The sequence below is a fragment of the Aegilops tauschii genome, chromosome 4 (genome assembly GCF_002575655.3).
Source record: "Aegilops tauschii subsp. strangulata cultivar AL8/78 chromosome 4, Aet v6.0, whole genome shotgun sequence".
In the NCBI taxonomy this organism is placed as follows: Eukaryota; Viridiplantae; Streptophyta; class Magnoliopsida; order Poales; family Poaceae; genus Aegilops; species Aegilops tauschii.
Genome location: NC_053038.3, coordinates 69300192 through 69313539, shown reverse-complemented (window position 1 = coordinate 69313539; position 13348 = coordinate 69300192).

Below are 13348 nucleotides of genomic sequence, written 5' to 3'. Positions count from 1 at the left end.
CTTAAAGGGGTTAAAGCGGACATGGGACGCAAAGAGTTTATACTGGTTCGGCCCCTTGCGGTGAAGGTAAAGGCCTAATCCAGTTGTTGTGGAATTGCTAGGGTTTCGATGACCAAGGAGCGAATCCGCTATGCCTGGCTCTCGAGTTATTGTTTTGTTTTTTCCCCTAAACCGCCGCTGGGTCGTCCCTTTATATACATGGGTTGACGCCCGCTGGTTTACAGGATCCTGAGGCCGGCTCATAAACATGTCCGGCCCGGTCTCTATTGTTTCTACCTTACAACACAAGTTTACATATCAATGTCGGTTTATGTCTATAGGCCTCAATCCGCCTTTGGGCCTTGGGCCTTCATAAAGCGCCATCATCCTTGTCTTCACGGGCTTTAAGCATAATAACTTATTATGGGGATAACCCGGCCTCTCCGGGCTGGTTTATATCCAGTAGTAATATCCCCAACATTAGGCCCCAGATTGACTTGAACTGGTTCATGTCAATTTTCAACCCTTCATCGTCTTCATAGAAATCTTTGTAAACCGCCATGACGTCATCTTCCAGAATCATGATAAACCGCCATGACATCACCTGCTATTAAAATTGTATACAGCTCACCTTCATTAACGAGTCTCCAACAATCGAGGCGACGGAGCTGGCACATATCCCATTTTTTCAGGCTCCTGGATTCTCGCGCCTGCCACTTATCCATTCACCTTATAAATAAGGCCGAGGGGTCCTTTTCACTTTTCCCCTTCGTGCCCCTTCACATCGTCCTCTTCCTCGCAACACCCGACCATTGGAGCTCTGCCGCCACCGTCGAGTTTTGCTTCCGCCCCAACGACGGCCGCTGGATCAACCTGACCGCACCAGAGAAACGCGACACTCCTCCACTGTTCCTTCAGCATCGGTAAGTTCCTCTTTTCCTCGCTATAGATCCATCGTTTAGGGTTTCAGTGTTCATCGGAGTTTATTGAAGCTACGGTGCCTTCCTTCCCTGTTCTTCCTAGTAGCGCAAACAGCTAGTTTGGATCTGATACTTCTTGTGCGGTCGTAGTCATAATCCCCTTTTTCCTTATTGGAGCATCTCCTTTATATAAAAACTCATCTGAGCTTGATGAACTGTTTAAGCACCTGAAATTAGGTCTGAATATTTTCTAATTTTCTGTCACACCGCAGATCTGAAATTATGGCATCCATCTGCGAAACTTGTTTTTTTACCTCATTTAGGTACTTTAGATCTGTACCTTTCATACCAATACAGGCGGTTTAGCTTTGACAAAATGATAATCCGGTAGGTGTCATTAGTCCCCTCTTAAACCACCAATTCATCTTCCTCCATTGTTAGACTCCGGTTTAGTAATATCAACACCGGTTTAGCAATATGCATATACCTCTATATCCGCTTATCTTGCTCCGCTTTATGCTTGTTCAATATGAATCTTAAACCGACAATAACCATGTTTTAGCTTTCCATTGAAATGGCCAAACAAGTCTATGAGTGCAACTGGGTTCCTTCTTGGGTCACTGAAGAACAATTAGACAGATGGGTCGCAACTGGCGCTTTAGCCAAGAAAGAGGTCATCCATTGGAGGGCCCCCGGTCCGGAAAATCCTCCTGAACCCAAGGACGGAGAAGTAGTTGTTTTTTGCTGACCATCTGGGTTGAGGCTTTAGCCCTCCCGGTTCAAAGTTTTTACGAGATGTGCTTGCCAGTTTTCAGCTCCACCCTCAGGACATCGGCCCAAACTCTGTATCCAACATCTGCCATTTCCAAGTCTTTTGTGAAGCATATCTTCAAGAGGAGCCCATAGTTGAATTGTTTAGGGATTTCTTCTATTTAAACCGTCGCACAGAGTTCACAGATGGACCCAATACTGAGCTCGGCGGAATGGCGGTTCAAAAGAGGAAGGATGTCAGCTTCCCTCACGCCAAGCTTCACAGTCACCCCAAGGAGTGGAACCAGACTTGGTTTTACTGCAAAGATACATCTCCAATTGATGAAAACCCCTTGCCGAGTTACCGCCCTCACCGTCTTAGCAATACACATCCCTTTACTCAGAGGTTAACTACAAAGGAAAGGGCCAACTATGCTCCACAACTGTCAAAGGTTAGAGCCTTTATGGCGAACGGTTTAACAGGTGTCGATTTTACTCGTTGTTGGATAACTTGGAGCATATTTCCCTTAAGCCGACGCCCCGGTTTAATCTGTGAATATACCGGGAGTTTAAAGGACCCTCAACTACACATTGATATTCAGCTTATAGATGCTGAAGTTACTGAGGCTGTGAAGAAGATACTGAATGAACCGGAGGCTGTGTGCAGCCAGACCGGATTAAGCCCTTTCTGTGTTTCCAACAAACTGCCAGCTGTAAGGATCTCATAACTTTTTTGATCTAACTTATTTATTTCAAATATTCTCTCAAAATTTTGTCCATCTTTCATAGGGTGATGACCCATTCTAGAATAAAAAATCACAGGATAAACCGGTAAAACCAACTCGCCCGAAGACCAAAGTTACCAAAAAGCCTGCCAAGAAGAGGACCACTGCATCTTCCGAGCCAAACGCTGATGCCGATTTGGCTAATGACTCAGAGGTAATACTTGACTCTCTTGGTTCATTTTTCATATATCTCATTGACAATGACCATTATCAGGACGGTGCTGAAGGCAGCCAGGCTGATGATGTAGAGGTAATTATCCTTTCCTCTGGTTCAGATCCTCTGCCAATACCAAAAATCCGTCGAGCAAACCGGAAAGTAAAATTTTCTCACCCCCTTGCTCACTTGGACCCAAACTTTCTTTTGAAGATGCAGCAACTCGAAGCTCGCCGCACAACCCGGCACAGCGGCCAGGTAGTTTCCTCTGCCGGCCTACCAAACACTCCAGTCCAGAAACGTCAATCAGAGGTCTCTTACATTCCTGACACTTCTTGTCCCAAGGCGGGTTGTTTTCGTCAGCCTCTTAATCCGTCTGATTCAAATTATCAGGGCACACCCAACTCATTCTCCGGCGAGTCATCGGCCACACAGCTTCCACCCCTCAAAACAGTTGCTGGGTGAGTCATACTTTAAATTTATTTTCCATGCCTTATGCTTTACACAATGTATTGACCTTTATTTTTGTTCTTTCTTAGTGCCAAGCCAAGACCTAGCAAGAAGGCTCGGTTCAACAAACCGTCAGATGAAAATGTGGTTATTGAACCGGAGAAAATCCCAGATCCAGTAGAGATCAATGCGGACGCTCAGCTTGATGATCTTCCACCACAAGATTATGACTTCGTCGCTGAACAAGTGGAAGTTAACACCACCGGTCATACTGACCAACCGACTAGTCCAGCTCGCACGAATGATAAACCAGCCAGTCCAGCCAAAGCTGCTGATAAACCGTCCACTCCAATGAAGGCTGCTGATGTTATAGAAGATGATATTATGATCACCGGCGTCAGCCACACCGCTCCTGGCAACCCGGTTGCTTTATCCAAACATAGCGCCAAGGATGAACTTTCTGCTATGGGCAAAAGCAAGTGGAACACCGATTTGTGTAGCTACACCCATCTCAATGCCCAAGAAATTCACTCTGGCTTCTTGAACCATCTGTACACCAGTCGTGATTATGAAGCCGGTTTAGTAAATCTGATGGAAGAGCGATATGAGGTAACCACACAACCGTTTCTCTTATGTCCATTTTCAAATGTCAACTCCAGTAGCCCCCAAGGGCCGGGTTATGATGCTAATCTGAACCGGGACTGTGTAATATCTTTAACTTTGCATGCCTAGCCTCCAGGGACTGGGTTATCTCTTGAAGATGAACCGGTACTTTAGAATTGTAACATTGTATCTTTCATTGGTATAGCCCCCAAGTGTCGGTTTAACTTATGAAGGTAAACCGGGACTTTAGAGCAAACATACATTAGCCCCCAAGTGCCAAAGAAGAATACTTGTATTGTGTTTGGGACTTGTAAATTTTTTCGAGAACAAGCAAATATGCATTAGCCCCCAAGTACCAGGTGCATAACTTGTTATGTCCTTGGTACTTCAAATATGTACTGTCAAGTCATGATATGTCTATCTTTTATAGGCTGAGCTGAGCAAAAAGGAAACTCAAACTGCTGATCTGCAAGAAAATATCAAGTCCCAGCAAGCCGAAACCTCCAAATCCAAGGATGAGCTGACCAGCGCTTTAGCAGCTATGGAAAAACTGAAGGAGAGTTTCAACAAGGAGCGGGCGGATTCGGAGACAAAAAATCTGCTTTGCAAAAAAGAGCCAAGGACGCAGAAGCATCTCTCAAACCGGTGGAAGATGAGCTGACTGGTGTAAAGCGGCAAGTACATGCCATGACTGCTGCTGTGTTCGGTAAACATCCTGGCCTTAAGTTCTCATCATGTCATCCCATTCATTGCCGGTTTACTGATGTTTTGTAATACTGCAGGAACTCGCATTAGCCATCTGGGCTCTAATGTACAGAAAAAATTGAAGGCTGCCTATACTTTGATAGAGCAATTGTATACCGGCGCGCAAAGGATCATTTGCGCTACTTCTCACAACAAGCCACCCCCAACCTTAATCAAGGAAACCTTAGAGAGGTTGTCAATGCTACCTGCCCGAGTAGAAGAACTGAAAAGATCTGCTGCGAGGGCTGGTGCTCTGACCGCGCTAACCCGGGCGAAAGCGTGGGTGCCTGATCTTGATCCGGAGGACGTGGGTAAAGGTTATCCGAGCTTAAAAGAAGATGGATCAGAATTTGGCAATGATGACCTTCGAATTATAAACCGAGAAGTACGTCCTCTCGCTTGCCAATTAGCTGAAGAAGCTGATCTTTCACATTATCAGGCGAGCTATGACGTCAACAACAAACGGTTGACCGCACCAACTCCGGAGGCTCAAAATCTTATCCCGCCAATTCGTAAGCACACTTATGCCCCTGACATTGAACCGTCCACCCTTATAAGCGACAAAGCTGTGTTCCAAGCCTTAACTGGGATCGACTGGACAACTATTGACTTCCAGCCGCTGGGTAGAGACGAGGAGGATGAACCGGTGCAAGATGATCCAAAGCCGTCCAGTCAACCTGGTGATGAATCATGATCCGGAGACCGGATTGGCCTTCTGCGAGCCGCAACACTTGTTTGAAAAACAATTATTCTTTTGGGCAGTAAAGCGCCTTGTAATAGGCTAGCTTAAACACTTGGTCTGTTATGCCATCGTGCATACTTATTTTGCCTGAAACTGTTAATCCGCCATGGTATATTATGTTCATAATCCGTAGCGCTTTATTCAGCTGTTCCTGCACACAAGTATTTAAATGTGTCCTGGCGGTTTACCGCCGGACGGGTCATGATGCCCAGATATATAGCCAGGGTTTGTAACCAAGGCTGCAAAAAAGATAATCAAATATAAAAATAAATGATACCCATGACATCTAATCACACCGTTGGTTGTCCAACTTTTAAGGGCTGATAACTCCTTTCATAGCATGCCGGTTTATAATAAAACCGTACTGGGTTGTGATAAACACCGGTTTATCCATATTCAATACTGGCGACTTATAGTCGAAACCAGACCGGGTTAATAAACTCCGGATTATAAGTGATCGTGTACTGACAAGTTGTATCTGAAAGTCAAGCCGGGTTAATGAACGCCGATTCATCAAAAAATGTCATGAATCTTATCAAAGGAGAAAAAACTTAGCAAATAAAAACATATGAAAACTTGTAGTCGAGGCTTTTCACGGGCTGGCTGGCCCCAAATTCGCGGCATTTCATGGGCTGCCAGGCCACTGAGTTAAACCATTTCACAAAGCCTTTTAAGATGGTCCTCAATCCTTAACCAATCGTCGTTTTAACTTTGACAAGTTCAGGGTCTTATTAGATTGACTTGTTGAAGTTCGGCGGGTCATACCAGGTTTACCTGGACGGAGTGACTTACTTAAAGAGGCAGGCTAACCCGGGGTTTTAGGTGTATACACCAGGCTTCCAAGCCATGGCTTGATAGCCTATTACAAGTGTAGATTCTTTGTTCATTGCGATAGCAAAGAATCCCCAAGCAATATTTTGAGATGTGCTCAGTGGGTGCCTATGTTTGAGTTGTTCTTTTGCAACACTCTCTTTGGCCCCTAAGTAATATTCTGGTGTAGCTATGGTTCGGACACGACCAAGCCCCCAAGTATTTTTCTAGTGGCCTTGCGCCGATCAAGAGGTGTAGCTATGGTTCGAATACGACCAAGCCCCCAAGTGACTTTGATATAAAGCTTTATAAGCTGAACCAAGGGGTAAACCGGATGCCGCTTTATAAATAGAAGCCCCCATGTAACCACACATGATGTAAGAAAAACAACAGATACCCCGCTTTAGCTAAGGCTCCGGATTCTTATATTGATCATAATATATACAATGTCATAACTATGTACATAAGCAGAGCATGTGGCTCAAGTATAGTAAGGCTGAAGATGAGCGATATTCCACGGCCGGTGGGTCTCCTCCTCCGACTTACGTGAGTCTTTGTGCTCTCGAACATCTATAAGGTAGTATGACCCGTTATGCAGATTCTTGCTGACCACAAAGGGACCTTCCCAAGGCGGGGATAACTTGTGCATATCAGTCTGATCCTGGATGAGTCGGAGCAACAGATCACCTTCTTGAAAAGTTCTGCTTCGAACCCGGCGGCTGTGATAGCGACGCAGATCTTGCTGGTAAATTGCCAAACGGGTTGCTGCAATGTCACGTTCCTCATCTAACAGGTCAAGAGCCTCCTGTCACGCCTTCTCGTTGTCAGCTTCAACATACGCTGCCACACGAGGTGAGTCATGACGGATGTCACTAGGGAGAACCGCCTCCGCTCCATAAACCATGAAAAAGGCGTGTAACCCGTGGATCTGTTAGGTGTGGTATTGATGCTCCATAAAACAGAAGGTAACTCCTCCACCCAACAACCCGGCGTCCGTTGCAAAGGAACCATAAGCCGGGGTTTGATGCCTCTCAAGATCTCTTGATTGGCTCTCTCCTCTTGACCATTAGACTGGGGGTGAGCCACTGATGATACATAAAGCCGGATGTGCTCACGTTGACAGAACTCTTTCATGGCACCTTTGGACAGATTAGTACCATTATCAGTTATAATGCTGTGTGGAAAGCCAAACCGGAAAATCACCTTCTTGATGAATTGAACCGCCGTAGCTGCATCACACTTACTAACTGGCTCTACCTCCACCCACTTAGTGAACTTATCAACCGCCACCAAAAGGTGGGTCTTCTTGTCCTTGGATCTCTTAAAGGGCCCAACCATATCCAGCCCCCAAGTCACAAATGGCCAAGTAATTGGAATCATCCTCAACTCTTGAGCTAGTACATGAGCGCGTCGTGAGAATTTCTGACAACCATCACACTTTTTCACCAAGTCTTCCGCATCAGCATGAGCCGTCAACCAATAAAAACCATGACGAAAAGCTTTAGCTACCAGGGACTTTGAACCGGCGTGGTGACCACAATCCCCTTCGTGGATCTCACGCAATATCTCACAGCCTTCTTCAGGAGACACGCAATGCTGAAATGCCCCTGTTACACTGCAATGATGCAACTCGCCGTTGATAATAGTCATGGACTTTGATCGCCGGATTATCTGCCTGGCCAAGACTTCATCCTCTGGTAACTCGCCCCGGTTCATATACGCCAGGTAAGGGACCGTCCAATCCGGGATAACATGAAGAGCCGCCACCAATTGAGCCTCCAGATCAGGAATAGCCAGATCCTCCTCCGTAGGAAGCTTGACTAACGGATTATGTAGGACATCCAGGAAGACATTGGGTGGAACCGGTTTACGTTGGGAACCCAAATGGCTTAAAGCGTCTGCCGCTTCATTCTTTCGCCGGTCCACATGATCAACCTGATACCCTTTGAAGTGACCTGCAACAATGTCTACCTCTCGACGATATGCTGCCATGAGCGGGTCCTTGGAATCCCAAGTACCAGACACTTGCTGAGCCACTAGGTCCGAGTCACCAAAGCATTTAACCCGGCTTAAATTCATCTCCTTAGCCATCCGAAGGCCGTGGAGCAAGTCCTCATACTCAGCTGCATTGTCAGTGCAAGGCAACATTAAACGGAGAACATAACAAAACTGATCACCTCGTGGGGAAGTTAATACGACTCCAGCCCCCGAGCCCTCCAATTGCCTGGACCCATCAAAATGAATACTCCAATAAGTATGATCCGACTTCTCTTCTGGCGCCTGTAACTCTGTCTAGTCATTGATGAAATCCACAAGTGCATGAGATTTGATTGCCGTCCGGGGTACATACTTTAGCCCGTGAGGTCCAAGCTCAATAGCCCACTTGGCAATCCGGCCAGTTGCTTCCCTGTTCTGGATTATATCCCCCAAAGGAGCAAAACTGACCAAAGTGATGGGATGACCCTGGAGATACTGCTTCAGATTTCGGCTTGCCATGAAAACTCCATACACCATCTTCTGCCAATGCGGGTACCGCTGCTTAGACTCAATAAGTACTTCACTGATGTAATAAACCGGCCATTGAACCGGATACTCCTTCCCAGCCTCCTTGTGTTCCACCACGATAGCTACATTGACAGCCCGAGCATTAGCAGCCACATATAACAATAAGGGCTCTTTATCAACAGGAGCAGCAAGGATAGGCGGTTCACCTAGCAGCCGCTTTAAGTCCTCAAATGCTTCATTGGCGGCATCACTCCAGACGAAGTTATCTGTCTTTTTCAGTATCTGATACAAAGGGATGGCCTTCTCCCCAAGGCGGCTGATAAACCGGCTAAAAGTGGCAATCCGGCCTGCCAGGCGTTGAACATCATTGATACACCTCGGTTTAGCCAAAGAAGTTATAGCCTTGATTTTCTCCGGATTAGCTTCAATCCCCCTATTAGACACAAGAAAGCCCAAGAGTTTACCTGCCGGTACACCAAAAATGCACTTGGCCGAATTAAGCATCATTTTATAAACCCGGAGGTTGTCAAAGGTCTCCTTCAAGTCATCAATCAATGTCGCCTCCCTTCTGGACTTTACCACAATATCATCCACATAGGCATGAACATTACAGCCGATTTGATCATGAAGACAATTCTGCACACAACGCTGATAAGTCACCTGGGCACTTTTGAGTCCAAAAGGCATAGATACATAGCAGAAGGCTCCAAACAGAGTTATGAAAGCCGTCTTCTCCTAGTCCTTAACTGCCATTTTGATCTGATGGTATCCAGAGTAAGCATCCAGAAAACTCAAACGCTCACAAGCCTTGTTTAGATCTGTGTAATCCACACACATACGCCAAGTGCCGTTCTTCTTAAGCACCAGCACCGGATTAGCCAGCCATTCTGGATGAAATACCTCAACAATGAACCCAGCCGCCAAGAGCCTGGCTACCTCTTCACCAATTGCCTTGCGTCTTTCCTCATTGAACCGGCAAAGAAACTGCTTGACCGGTTTATACTTGGGATCAACATTAAGAGTGTGCTCAGCGAGTTCTCTCGGTACACCTGGCATGTCAGAAGGCTTCCACACAAAGATGTCCCGATTCTCACGGATGAACTCGATGAGCGCGCCTTCCTATTTCGGATCCAAATTAGCGCTGATGCTAAACTGCTTGGATGAATCGCCAGGAACAAAATCAACAAGCTTAGTCTCATCAGCCGATTTAAACTTCAAGGCCGGTTCATGCTGTGTAGTTGGCTTTTTCAAGGAAGTCATATCCGCCGATCAACCTTGTCCTTATAGAATTTTAACTCCTCTGTTGCACAAACCGACTCAGCATATGCCGCATCACCTTCTTCACATTCTAAAGCGATCTTGTGGCTCCCATGAACCGTAATGGTCCCCTTATGACCCGGCATCTTGAGTTGTAGATAGACATAACAAGGCCTCGCCATGAACTTGGCATAAGCCGGCCGTCCAAATAGGGCATGATATGGGCTCCTGATTTTCACCACTTCAAAAGTCAATGTTTCTGATCTTGAGTCATGCTCATCTCCAAAAGCAACCTCCAGTGCTAGCTTGCCGACTGGATATGCCGATTTACCAGGCACCATACCATGGAAAACAGTGTTCGACGGTTTAAGATTTTTATCCGTTAACCCCATGCGACGGAAGGTTTCGTAATAAAGGATGTTGATACTACTCCCTCCATCAATGAGCACCTTGGTGAACTTATACCCTCCAACCTGAGGTGCCACTACTAATGCCAAATGACCCGGATTATCAACCCGGGGTGGATGATCCTCTCGACTCCACACAATGGGCTGCTCAGACCAGCGCAAGTAACGGGGCACCGCTGGTTCAACGGAGTTTACTGCCTTTTTATGAAGCTTCTGATCACGCTTATCCAGGCTAGTGGTGAAGACATGGTACTGCCCATTATTCAGCTGCTTTGGGTTACTCTGGTAACCTGACTGCTGCTGCTAATTCCCTTGATGATTATAACCACCTTGGCTGCCCTGACTGCCTTGATTGCCATGCCCGCTTTGATTACTTTGGAAACCTGAACCAGAATTGCCTCCACCAGGCCATGAGATCCAGGGCCTGAACCACCGCCCGGTCCATGATCATACCGAAAGTCTGAATTTTTGAACTCCTGCATGATATAACAATCTTTCCAGAGGTGCGTGGACGATTTTTCCTACGTCCCGTGCTTTGGGCAAGGCTGGTTTAATAGATAAGACAGGCGCTCCGGATTAGGACTTGGTCCTCCGCCACGCTGGGGCGGTTTACCCTTACGCCGCTGGCCTTTATTCTGCGTGTTGCTGTTAGCCACAAAATCTAAGCTGTTATCCGCTTTACGCTTACCACTGTTTCCATGACCCGCCGGGTTATGCTGCCGCCCCTTGGTGTTGCCGCTCTTCTTTCCCTTCCCTGTCTTGTCGTCGTCAGACTCGGGGTCCTTGGTACTATCAAAGTCGACATACTTTACCAGAGCTGCCATAAGCATTCCCATGTCATTACAATGACGTTTGAGCCGTCCCAACTGCAACTTCAGAGGTGCAAACCGGCAATTGCCTTACAATGTTAAAACGGTTGTATCAGCGTTGATGCGGTCGGATGAATGCAAAATCTCCGAAACCCGGCGCACCCAGTGGGTTGTCGATTCTCCTTCCTCCTGGACACAAGAAGCTAAATCCACAATTGACATGGGCTGCTTGCACGTGTCTTTGAAATTCAGAATAAACCGGGCCCTTAACTCGGCCCATGATCCAATAGAATTAGCTAGCAAATTTTTCAACCAAGTGCAAGCCGTTCCTTCCAACATCATGGTGCAGTACTTAGCACACGCCGCATCATCCACATCCAGCATCTCCATCGCCATCTCATAACTTTCAACCCATGACTCGGGGGATAAATCGGCAGTGTAATTTGGCACTTTACGTGGGCCCTTGAAGAGCCTTGGGATCCTTGGGCAGCCGTACGTTGCATAGCGCTGGGACGAGACACAGCACCCCCAACGAACTGGAGGTAACCCCTGGCTCCACTGAAGTTGTCGGACGAACCGGAGTGAGTTGGCGGGCTTCGTGCTGTGCCGCTAACTCGGCGTCTCGACGTGCCCTGGCATGATCCACCACATCCTGGGCATTACCACTGCCTCCCGCCGGGTTATGGCCACGGTTCGGATTACGATTTCGCACACTGCTCGACACTGCCAGTTCATCCAGGTGCCTGCTGTAACTCCGGCTCGGGCGGGGAGTAGAATGAATCCTTTCGCGGCTCTATGAATAAGCCTGCTGCTGAGTCAAGGCTGTCTAAAGAAGTTCCCTAGCCCGTCGTGTCTCGACCGCTACTGGGGACTCGCCCTCAATCGGGAGAGCTGCCAATCGTGAAGCGGCAGCAACAATGTTATCCATCGGGTTAGAGTAATGACCCGGTGGTGTAGGGACGTGTTGTGACGGGACGTTGTTCTGACGAGGCGGGTCTGCTGGCCGTGGCCGAACCGGCGCCCCCGCTCCAGGTGCCTCCGCCCGATTCACCACCGGCTGATTGCTGGTTCTTGCTCCTGGAGTATTAAAGAGATTCCTGGCCTCATAAACCGGAGGCAGGTGAGATCGGTATCTTCTCCTCATGACATCGTTGGATGCGCTCTGATCCAGCATAAGCCAATAAGCCTGTGCCTCCAACTGAGCCCGCTGTGCGGCTATCCTGGTGTCTTCGGCTGCCAGGTCTGCCTTGGCCTGATTTATCTGATCCTTCACCTTCGCAATTTCCGCATTAATCTCATCCTGGTTCGCCGGGTTAACTACGGCCATCAGCGCTGCCAAAGCATCAAATAACTCGGACAAAACCTGAGCTGGCGGTCGCGCGGGGCCTCCTGCCCCGGTTGCTGTCGCCGCCGTCGCTCCAGAAATCATTGGCGCTGCAGTCGAAGAGTGCTGCGCAGGCTGTGTACCGGCCATGAAGATCGCAACCCGGCTCGGCGGATCAAAAGGGTCCGGAATACTGTCGCCATTGGAACATCCCCCAATCCGGCCATCTTGCAATTGGTACAATGACTCGGTCTCCTCGGTAGATGACTCGTCGCCGGAGTAAACGACGGTTTCACCACCAGATTCTGATCTATCCTCAGAATCCACTCCGTGGATGACTCCCACGATGGCACGCTTCATGACAGGCTTAACCCGGGCAGATCTCGCACGCTGAGACGTCTCGACGAGGTCGGTGCAGATGTCCGGCTAAGGGCCCGGTTCGCCAATCTTGCCAATGAAAACGTGGATGCCTCCGAAGGGGACCCGGTACCCGTACTCGATTGAGCCGGCCTCGGGGCCCCAGCCTGCATCGTCGATGAGAGCTTGCCGCGATGACTCTTGGTCATCTGGCTCACAGCGTATCCCTTGAGTCCTTCGAAGCTGCCCTCTAAGAGCTCGAAACCATCGTGCGATAGCCCCACGGTGGGCACCAACTGTCGTTGTTTTGTCACGGCAGATGTCCTCGTGAAAGGACTTAGTCGTGGAGCCATCACGATGGGTTAGCTTAAAGGGGTTAAAGCAGACAAGGGACGCAGAGAGTTTATACTGGTTCGGCCCCTTGCGGTGAAGGTAAAGGCCTAATCCAGTTGTTGTGGAATTGCTAGGGTTTCGATGACCAGGGAGCGAATCCGCTATGCCTGGCTCTCGAGTTATTGTTTTGTTTTTCCCCTAAACCACCGCCGGGTCGTCCCTTTATATACATGGGTTGACGCCCGCCAGTTTACAGGATCCCGAGGCCGGCTCATAAACGTGTCCGGCCCGGTCTCTATTGTTTCTACCTTACAACACAAGTTTACATATCAATGTCGGTTTATGTCTATAGGCCTCAATCCGCCTTTGGGCCTTGGGCCTTCATAAAGCGCCATCATCCTTGTCTTCACGGGCTTTAA